The 9,997-nt window shown below is 37.3% G+C and overlaps 1 pseudogene; it reads left to right on the top strand.

The window, feature by feature from the left end:
• On the top strand, positions 5,960–7,474 carry LOC107648712 (annotated as a pseudogene).

Here is a 9,997-nt window from a genome sequence, read left to right as displayed (position 1 = left end):
ATCACGATTCCACGTACCAAGTTTTTGGCGCCGTTGCCGGGGATTGTTCGAGTTTGGACAACTGACGGTTCATCTTGTTGCTTAGATTAGGTAATTTTCTTTTTGTTTTCTTTTCAAAAAATTTTTTCAAAAATATTTCAAAATTTTCTCCTTTGTTTTCGAAAAAAAAAAATAATATAAAAATGTTTTCAAAAATTTTATTCAAAATTTTTAAGAATGAATTCTAGTGTTTCATGAAGCATGTGAAGCCTGGCTAGCTGTAAAGCCATGTCTAAATTCTTTTGGACTGAGGCTTCCAAACCATCAGCATAGAGGCAAGTTACTTCGATAAGTAATGAGCAGTATATTCTCTTATGTTACATGCTGAAGCTTGGCTGGCCATTGGCCATGTCTAGTGTTTTGGACCAGAGCTTTCATTGAAAGCTTGGCTGGCTAGTGAGCCATGTCTAAGTCCTGGACTGAAGCTTTAGACTAAGAAGGCAAGATTCCTGGAATTCATGTTAAAAATTTTGGAATCCTTATTTTTTCTTTTTCATATAATTTTCGAAAAAATCCAAAAAAAATTAGAAAATCATAAAAATCAAAAATATTTTTTGTGTTTCTTGTTTGAGTCATGTGTCATGTTATAAGTTTGGTGTCAATTGCATGTGCATCTTGCATTTTTTTCGAAAATTTCATGCATTCATGGTGTTCTTCATGATCTTCAAGTTGTTCTTGGTAAGTCTTCTTGTTTGATCTTTGCATTTGCATGTTTTGTGTCTTTTCTTGTTTTTCATATGCATTCTTGAATTCTTAGTGTCTAAGCATTAAAGAATTCTAAGTTTGGTGTCTTGCATGTTTTTCTTGCATTAAAAAATTTTTCAAAAATATGTTCTTGGTGTTCATCATGATCTTCATAGTGTTCTTGGTGTTCATCTTGACATTCATAGCATTCTTGCATGCATCACATGTTTTGATCTAAAATTCTCATGCATTGCATCATTTTTCTTGTTTTTTTTCTCTCTCATCATAAAATTCAAAAATAAAAAAAATATCTTTCCCTTTTTCTCTCATCAAATTCGAAAATTTAGATTGACTTTTTCAAAAATTTTTAAAATCAAATTGTTTCTCATGAGTCAAATCAAATTTTCAATTTGAAAATCTTATCTTTTTCAAAATCTTTTTCAAAAATCAAATCTTTTTCAAAATTCTTAGTTATTTTCGAAAATTCCAAAAATATTTTTCAAAAACCTTTTTCTTATTTTTATCCCAAATTTTTGAAAATAACAATAACAATTAATGTTTTGATTCAAAAATTTCAAGTTTGTTACTTGCTTGTTAAGAAAGATTTAATGGTGGAAGAAACAGGTTTAGCAATAGCAAGCCTTTTCCATCATCAACTCAGCAACAGACAGAGAACTCTGAACACAATGCTTCTAATTTAGCAAATCTAGTCTCTGATCTATCCAAGGCCACTGTGAGTTTCATGAATGAAACAAGGTCTTCCATTAGAAATTTGGAAGCACAAGTGGGCCAGCTGAGTAAAAGGATCACTGAAATCCCTCCCAGTACTCTCCTAAGCAATACAGAAGAGAATCCAAAAGGAGAGTGCAAGGCCATTGACATAAGCAAGATGGCCGAACCCAATGAGGGAGAGGAGGACGTGAATCCCAAGGAGGAAGACCTCCTGGGACGTCTAGTGACCAAGAGCTTCCCTCTGAGGAACCAAAGGAATCTGAGACTCATCTAGAGACCATAGAGATTCCATTGAACCTCCTTATGCCCTTCATGAGCTCTGATGAGTATTCCTCTTCTGAAGAGAATGAGGATGTTACTGAAGAGCAAACTGCCAAGTTTCTTGGTGCAATCATGAAGCTAAATGCCAAATTATTTGGCATTGATACTTGGGAAGTTGAACCTCCCTTGTTCATCAATGAACTAAGTGATCTGGATCCCCTGACATTGCCTCAGAAGAGACAGGATCCTGGGAAGTTCATAATACCTTGTACCATAGGCACCATGATCTTTAAGACTCTGTGTGACCTTGGTTCAGGAATAAACGTCATGCCTCTCTCTGTAATAGAGATACTGGGAATCTATGGGGTGCAAGCTGCTAGAATCTCATTAGAGATGGCAGATAATTCAAGAAAACAGGCATATGGACAAGTAGAGGACGTATTAGTAAAGGTTGAATGCCTTTACATCCCTGCTGATTTCATAGTCCTGGATACTGGAAAGGAAGAGGATGAATCCATCATCCTAGGAAGACCTTTCCTGGCCACAACAAGAGCTGTGATTAATGTTGACAGAGGTGAACTAGTCCTTCAATGGAATGAGGAATCCCTTGTGTTTAAAACTCAAGGATCTCCCTCTGCAACCATGGAGAGGAAGCATGAAAAGCTTCTTTTAAAGCAGAGTCAACCCAAGCCCCCACAGTCAAACTCTAAGTTTGGTGTTGGGAGGCCACAACCAAACTCTAAGTTTGGTGTTGAACTCCCATATCCAAACTCTAAATTTGGTGTTGGAGAGTTTCAACAATGCTCTGAACATCTGTGAGGCTCCATGAGAGCCCACTGTCAAGCTATTGACATTAAAGAAGCGCTTGTTGGGAGGCAACCCAATTTTTATTTATCTAACTATATTTTTCTTAATTATATGTCTTTATAGGTTCATGATCATATGGAGTCACAAAATAAATATAAAAATTGAAAACGAAATCAAAAACAGCAGAAGAAAAATCACACCCTGGAGGAGCATCTGTCTGGCATTCAGTGCCAGAACAGAGCATGGTTCTGGCGCTGAACGCCCAAAATGGGCAGCTTCTGGGTGCTGAACGCCAGTACAGGCATGGTTCTGGCGTTCAATGCCAGAAATGGCAACAAATGGGCGTTGAACGCCCAAAATGGGCACCAACCTGGCGCTGAACGCCCAGAGTTGTGTGCAAGGGCATTTTACATGCCTAATTTGGTGCAGGGATGTAAATGCCTTGACATCTCAGGATCTGTGGACCCCACAGGATCATCTCAGGATCTGTGGACCCCACAGGATCCCCACCTACCTCATCATCTCCACAGGATCCACTCAAGATCTGTGGACCCCACAGGATCCACTCAAGATCTGTGGACCCCACAGGATCCACTCAGGATCTGTTGTTGTTGTTTAAGAATGTTAAATATGTTGGCTCTTGAAAGAATGATGACTAGGAGACATGTTATTTGATAATCTGAAAAAATCATAAAAATGATTCTTGAAGCAAGAAAAAGCAGCAAAGAACAAAGCTTGCAGAAAAAAAAAAAGAAAATAGGCGAAAAAAAAATAGAAAGAAAAAGAAAAAGCAAGCAGAAAAAGCCAAAAGCTCTTAAAACCAAAAGGCAAGAGCAAAAAGCCAATAACCCTTAAAACCAAAAGGCAAGGGCAAATAAAAAGGATCCCAAGGCTTTGAGCATCAGTGGATAGGAGGGCCTAAAGGAATAAAATCCTGGTCTAAGCAGCTAAACCAAGCTGTCCCTAACCATGTGCTTGTGGCGTGAAGGTGTCAAGTGAAAACTTGAGACTGAGCGGTTAAAGTCAAGGTCCAAAGCAAAAAAAGAATGTGCTTAAGAACCCTGGACACCTCTAATTGGGGACTTTAGCAAAGCTGAGTCACAATCTGAAAAGGTTCACCCAATTATGTGTCTGTGGCATTTATGTATCCGATGGTAATACTGGAAAACAAAGTGCTTAGGGCCACGGCCAAGACTCATAAAGATGCTGTGTTCAAGAATCATCGTACTGAACTAGGAGAATCAATAACACTATCTGAACCCTGAGTTCCTATAGATGCCAATCATTCTGAACTTCAATGGATAAAGTAAGATGCCAAAAATATTCAAGAGGCAAAAAGTTATAAGTCCCGCTCATATGATTGAAGCTCTGTTTCATTGATAGTTTGGAATTTATAGTATATTCTCTTCTTTTTATCCTATTTGATTTTCAGTTGCTTGGGGACAAGCAACAATTTAAGTTTGGTGTTGTGATGAGCGGATAATTTATACGCTTTTTGGTATTGTTTTTAGTATGTTTTTAGTAGGATCTAGTTACTTTTAGGGATGTTTTCATTAGTTTTTATGTTAAATTCACATTTCTGGACTTTACTATGATTTTGTGTGTTTTTCTATGATTTTAGGTATTTTCTGGCTGAAATTGAGGGGCTTGAGCAAAAATCAGATTCAGAGGTTGAAGAAGGACTGCTGATACTATTGGATTCTGACCTCCCTGCACTCAAAGTGGATTTTCTGGAGCTACAGAACTCGAAATGGCGCGCTTCCAATTGTGTTGGAAAGTAGACATCCAGGGCTTTCCAGAAATATATAATAGTCCATACTTTGGCCAAGAATAAATGATGTAAACTGGCGTTCAACGCCAGCTTTCTACCCAAATCTGGCGTCCAGCGCTAGAAAAGGAGCCAAAACCAGAGTTGAACGCCCAAACTGGCACAAAAGCTGGCGTTCAACTCCAAGAAGGACCTCTGCACGTGCAACACTCAAGCTCAGCCCAAGCACACACCAAGTGGGCCCCGGAAGTGGATTTATGCATCAATTACTTGCCTGACAACCACTTCCGTTCTACCTTCGACTAAATGAGCATCTCTTAGATCTCCTAACCAGAATCTTCGTGGTGAAAGCTAGAATGATGGCGGCATTCAAGAGAATCCGGAAAGTCTAAACCTTGTCTGTGGTATTCCGAGTAGGATTCAATGACTGAATGACTGTGACGAGCTCCAAACTCGCGATTGCAGGGCGTTAGTGACAGACGCAAAAGGATAGTAAATCCTATTCCAGCTTGATCCTTTTGTGTCTGTCACTACACACAACCCTTGTGAGTTTGAAGCTCATCACAGTCATTCAATCCCTGAATCCTACTCGGAATACTATGGATAAGGTTTAGACTTTCCGGATTCTCAAGAATGCTGCCAATAGATTCTAGCTTATACCACGAAGATTCTGATTAAGGAATCTAAGAGATACTCATTCAATCAAAGGTATAACGCACTACAAGAAAAAAGGCCTATGGCCACGCTTTTTTCTTGCCACGCTTCAAAAGCGTGGCCAAAAGTGGTCAATGGCCACGCTTTTATGAGGGTGGCGATAGATTAGAGATTTGGCCACTTTTTTTTGCCACGCTTCAAAAGCGTGGCGAAAAGGATCAACGGCCACGCTTTTGTAAGGGTGGCAATTGATTAGAGATACAGCCATGTTTTTTTTCTGCCACGCTTCAAAAGCGTGGCCATAGAGAGAAACAAAGACGTTTTAAAAGCATGGCCACAGGGTTTCATTATGGTAGCGTTTAGAAAGCGTGGCCATATCCTGGTAACCTTTTGGCACGCTTTAAAAGCGTGGCCAAAAGGTTTTTTAAAAAAAACCCTAATAACCCGGCCCCAACCCAATAACCCTCAAAAGCTTCGATCGGACTCTCTCACTCTCATTCTCTCAAGTCTCAGCTCTTACCGTCACTCTCATCAATGGCAACCCTGGAAGAGCTCGGATCCCCGCCGTCACCGGCACCCGCCCTCGCTGCGCCGTTAGCCTCCCCTCCGCCTCGTCTCCTCGTCGCCGTCACCAGCATCCTTACCGTCAGCGTCAGCGTCAGCGTCATTAGCCTCTTACCGTCTCCTCGTCGTTTATGCCATTAGCCTTTCCTCTGCATCGTCATCTCCGTTACGTGCCAGCGTCGTTGTTTCGCCTTATCTTTGGTTGCCATTAAGGTTGCGACTGTTGTTCGCCATGAACTGGCTCACCAGTGGTTCGATAATCTTGTTACAATAGAGTGGTAGACAGATCTATGGCTGAATGAGGGGTTTGTAACATGGTTCGGTAAGTTTCGCATTGTGCAGAATACTGCTTTCAGGCGATTTTTTATTTTCCAGCTAATTTGTCCGATTTGTTACTCTGTTTTAGGATTCCTTTTTTCATTTGTCCCCTTTCTGTTTTCCTTGAGAAGAATGGGAAAAGACTAAAAGCCAAAGGAGTCAGTAAAGGGAAAGGGGAAACAAGCAGCAAGTGGAAGTGATGAGAATGCTTCTAAGGGCGAAGGAAAAGGCGCCAAAAGTGCAGATGGCCTTGGTACCTGCACCTATGTCAAAGGTAGCATATGATTTGCCACTTCATTGGATTTTTCTATCCCTGTTGGTGTATTGACATTAAATGCTTTTTATATAGTGCAGCAAGGCACATCCTGTGTGAGAAGCAAGGTAAGATCAATGAGGCATACAAGAAGCTGCAGGATGGTTGGCTTGAAAATGGAGATAAGGTCCCACCAGCAGAGTTTGCAAAGGTAATTTTCTTTGAGTTTAATTGCATTTGGTAGGGTTCTTAAGTTAGTGGGTGGTATGTTCAAACATCATTGCTAATGTAGCAATATATGATTTCATATATGTGCATCATTTGTTCATATTTCTTTTTGATTTGTTATTGAGTTTTCAGTTCATTGTGGGACAAAGAATCTTATTTTGGCTTGAGTATCATGAGCATGAATATTTTCATTCAGAATTGCTCCAGGGATTGGTGCAGAATTCTTGGAAGGAAGAAATAGGAATGTATTCATTTAGAATAAACTACCCCATATATTGTTATCTGCTTGTCAATTTTCTTTGTTTTCCTTTTTTTTGTTTCTTTAATAAGTTAACTAATCTCTCTCTCTCTCCCCCCCTTGGGTGTGACCAGGTTAGTTATTTAGCAACTGATAGCTTGTTTCCTGACTGGAAAATATGGTCTCAATTCCTAAATGAATCTACCGAGGGTCTCAGGTTGGATGGGCTTGCGGAATCCCACCCAATTGAGGTATTGTATCATTTAATCTATCAGCCTTTCTTTAATGTGGCTAAGTTTATCTTAAATTGGATTTTTGTACACGGACTAATTACATGTAGCGTAATTCTTTGTATTGTTTGTTGTATCAATCTAAAAAGGACTCTTGGGTAATCCTTGGTTAACAACTTTATAGTTTGTCTTACGAGTTTTATATAAATTTTATTTGCAGGTAGAAGTAAATCATGCTGGCGAGATTCATGAAATATTTAGGTTTAAACTTTAATAAGTGAACTCTGACAGCATTCTAGATTCTTCGATCATCTAGAATTGATTTATTAATTCCTCTTCAATGTTAGTTGTTTTAGTAAATTAATCTTCCAATTGAGCAAAATGAGTGTTAATGTTTTTTATGCTAACCCCAATGATCAAACCAATCCTTACATTGTGGATTTTTTTTCTCACCAATTGACAAGCCTTGTTATATACAAATGATCCATTCCGCTTATTGTTTCCAGAACCTCTAGAAGAAGTGAAATTCAACAGCAGCATGAAACAAGCAGCAGCAATACCATACAATTTAAGATGTCATAGTCGTGTAGTTGGCGAGTGCTATTTGAGGCCCAGACAAGTCCAGGTTGATTATAGCTCCAAGAAACGTCGGTCCAGAAGCAGGTTATGCTTGTTACTCTTTAGAGCTAATAAGAATTTGCATCAAATTAAATTATCAATATATTGATTTCTTTTTTTTTTAAATATTCCTTTTCTTGAAAATCAATTGTTTTTGAAGTCAAAGACAACTTTATCAGAATCTGATGAAGATGATGAACCCTGTTTACCCGAAACTGGTAAAGATGAAGAGCCCCCTTTACCTGAAGGTGGTAACGTTGAAATAGAGTAAGTCAGCATGATTTTATTCATTTAACTTTTTTCGATTATATTGTATGGCATTACATTATTACATTATTATTATTATTATTGCTTAAATTTCCTTGTTCTTACTAATCAAATTCTTTGTGACATTTATTATTATTATTATTATTATTATTATTGCTTAAATTTCCTTGTTCTTACAAATCAACTTCTATGTGACATCAAAGGTCCCTTTTTATTAAAGGCGGTGTTAGAGGCACTGAACTTGAAGAAGTGCGAGTGCTATTGACTCTTTTCCCCCTAATTAGCTTGAGGAGAATCATAAATTCCTGGTACAAATTTTAATTACTTAATTACTATACTAATTGTATATTGTAATAATCCAGAAGTTTGTGTTAAGTTGACCAAGTTTATTTTTATTCCTATTAGCATAATGCTGATGAACTTAAATTGTTTTAACTGATTTTTATTGCCTTCCAATATTATGTATATATACTACATAATAGACCTTCAAGCTTTTATCCTGCCATGACTCTACTTTTGAACGCCTTAAATCATGAATTAATTAGAAATCGCTTTGATTAATTATATTTGGTGAGTCTATTTATGGAAATTGTGCCTATTGCTTGAAATGATCAAACTGTTTCATTTTAATAGAATTTAATAATTAATTCATGTATTGCATGTTGCTTTAATTAAATGGAACTCATGTATTGCATGTTTCAAAATGAAAGAAAAGAGAGTTGAAAATGAAAATAGTGGGACCAGCTGATGTAAACATAGGACCGCTGCAAAAGTTAGTGGGGAGGGAGTGAGTGAGGGATTAATTCTCTTATAGGAGAGAGGATTGAAAATATTTAGTAAGATGAGGAAGGATTTAGGCTCTACTGCTACCTTGTTCTCTACCTTTTAGTATTTTGCTTTTCCATGAATAAAATAAAGACTGGAGAATATCATCGAGATATCTTCCAGCTCTACAGCTCCTCTATTTCTTTTTCAATCTCTCTTCTACTCTTCCTTCTACACTCTCTTATTATTCTGTTGTTATTGCCTGTCCCTAATATTTGTGGTTCCAAATATTTCTTTATTGATTACACCCAGTTCATATGTTTCTTTTCATTGTAGGCTCACGGTCTCCAACTTGAGGCTTTTTTAGTTGCTGTTAAGAGATTAGATTCTAGCTTGCCTAAACCTAGGCTACAGTTCGTGGGCAGCTGTAGAAATAAATCAGATGAGGAAAGACTTCAAATGTTGAAAGACAAGGCAATTGAGCTAAATGTGAATGAGCAAGTGGAATTTCACAAGAATGTAACTTATAGGTCAGTAACACTGCATTTGCATTAAGTTTTTCTTCTTGTTACTTCTCCAGTTTTACCTAAAGCTCCCAAGAAGTGCTTTCTCTGAAGAATAAAACTTCTGTAAAAAATATTCTGAACAAGGCATACTTCTAGTTCCTCTGTTTAGAGCAGATGAATTCTTTCAGCTTGCCTTTAGAGTGCTATTCAAAAATTTATCATTTGGTCTTCGCTAATCATGGTACTTTGGCAGTCAAAATTATACCATGTTAAAGAACTCCAATGAAAGATAGCATTGTTTGTGCATCATTATTGGAATTTAATATAGATGGTCTTTCAATGTGGTTGCTGTATTATCATTAGTTATCTTGGGGAGTTAGAGAATAGGGTTGTCATAAATATTTTTTATTTCTAACGCAAAAAGAAACCCTAAAGTCTATATGTAAATAATTTTGAAGAGAAATGGAGAAATCCTTAATGTACTAATACAACTATTCAGAGATACATGAATGCTTTTTAATCCCCGATTGGATAATTGGTGCAAATATTCTGATATGTTGGTTGGAATAAGAAAATAATGAGTTATTCACAGATACATGAATGTTTTCTTCTAGCTTTAAGTTCATGTGAGGTGGATTTCTACTATGATAATCAAAGACATGCTATGTAATTCTAGTTGAGAGAGTGAATTTTAGTTGCCAGTTAAGGAAATTTTTAAACATGTTTTTGTGTTCCCTTGTTGATTTTGCTATTTCTGAATTGCATATTTTGATTGTTGTATGAGCTTATTGTTTTTTTTTTCTGCATTAGATGCTCTGTACTGTTTATGCAAAGGGGAAAGTTTGACAACAACACAAGGCTTGTAAAATCCCCAAGCCTTATGTACAATCCAAGGGAAGAAAGTTTGACACGGCTAGAGAAAGAGGAACAACAAAGGACTTAGGGTTTAAGTGGTATTATTTTTTTATTTTTCTTCGGTTTTTAGTTTTGGAATTTGAACTCAAGATTTATTTTGTATTTGAGTATTAGTTTTTTTAATGTATAAAATAATTATAGCAAAAATTA

The sequence above is a fragment of the Arachis ipaensis genome, chromosome B06 (genome assembly GCF_000816755.2).
Source record: "Arachis ipaensis cultivar K30076 chromosome B06, Araip1.1, whole genome shotgun sequence".
Taxonomy (NCBI): Eukaryota; Viridiplantae; Streptophyta; class Magnoliopsida; order Fabales; family Fabaceae; genus Arachis; species Arachis ipaensis.
This window is presented reverse-complemented; position numbering and strand designations above follow the sequence as displayed.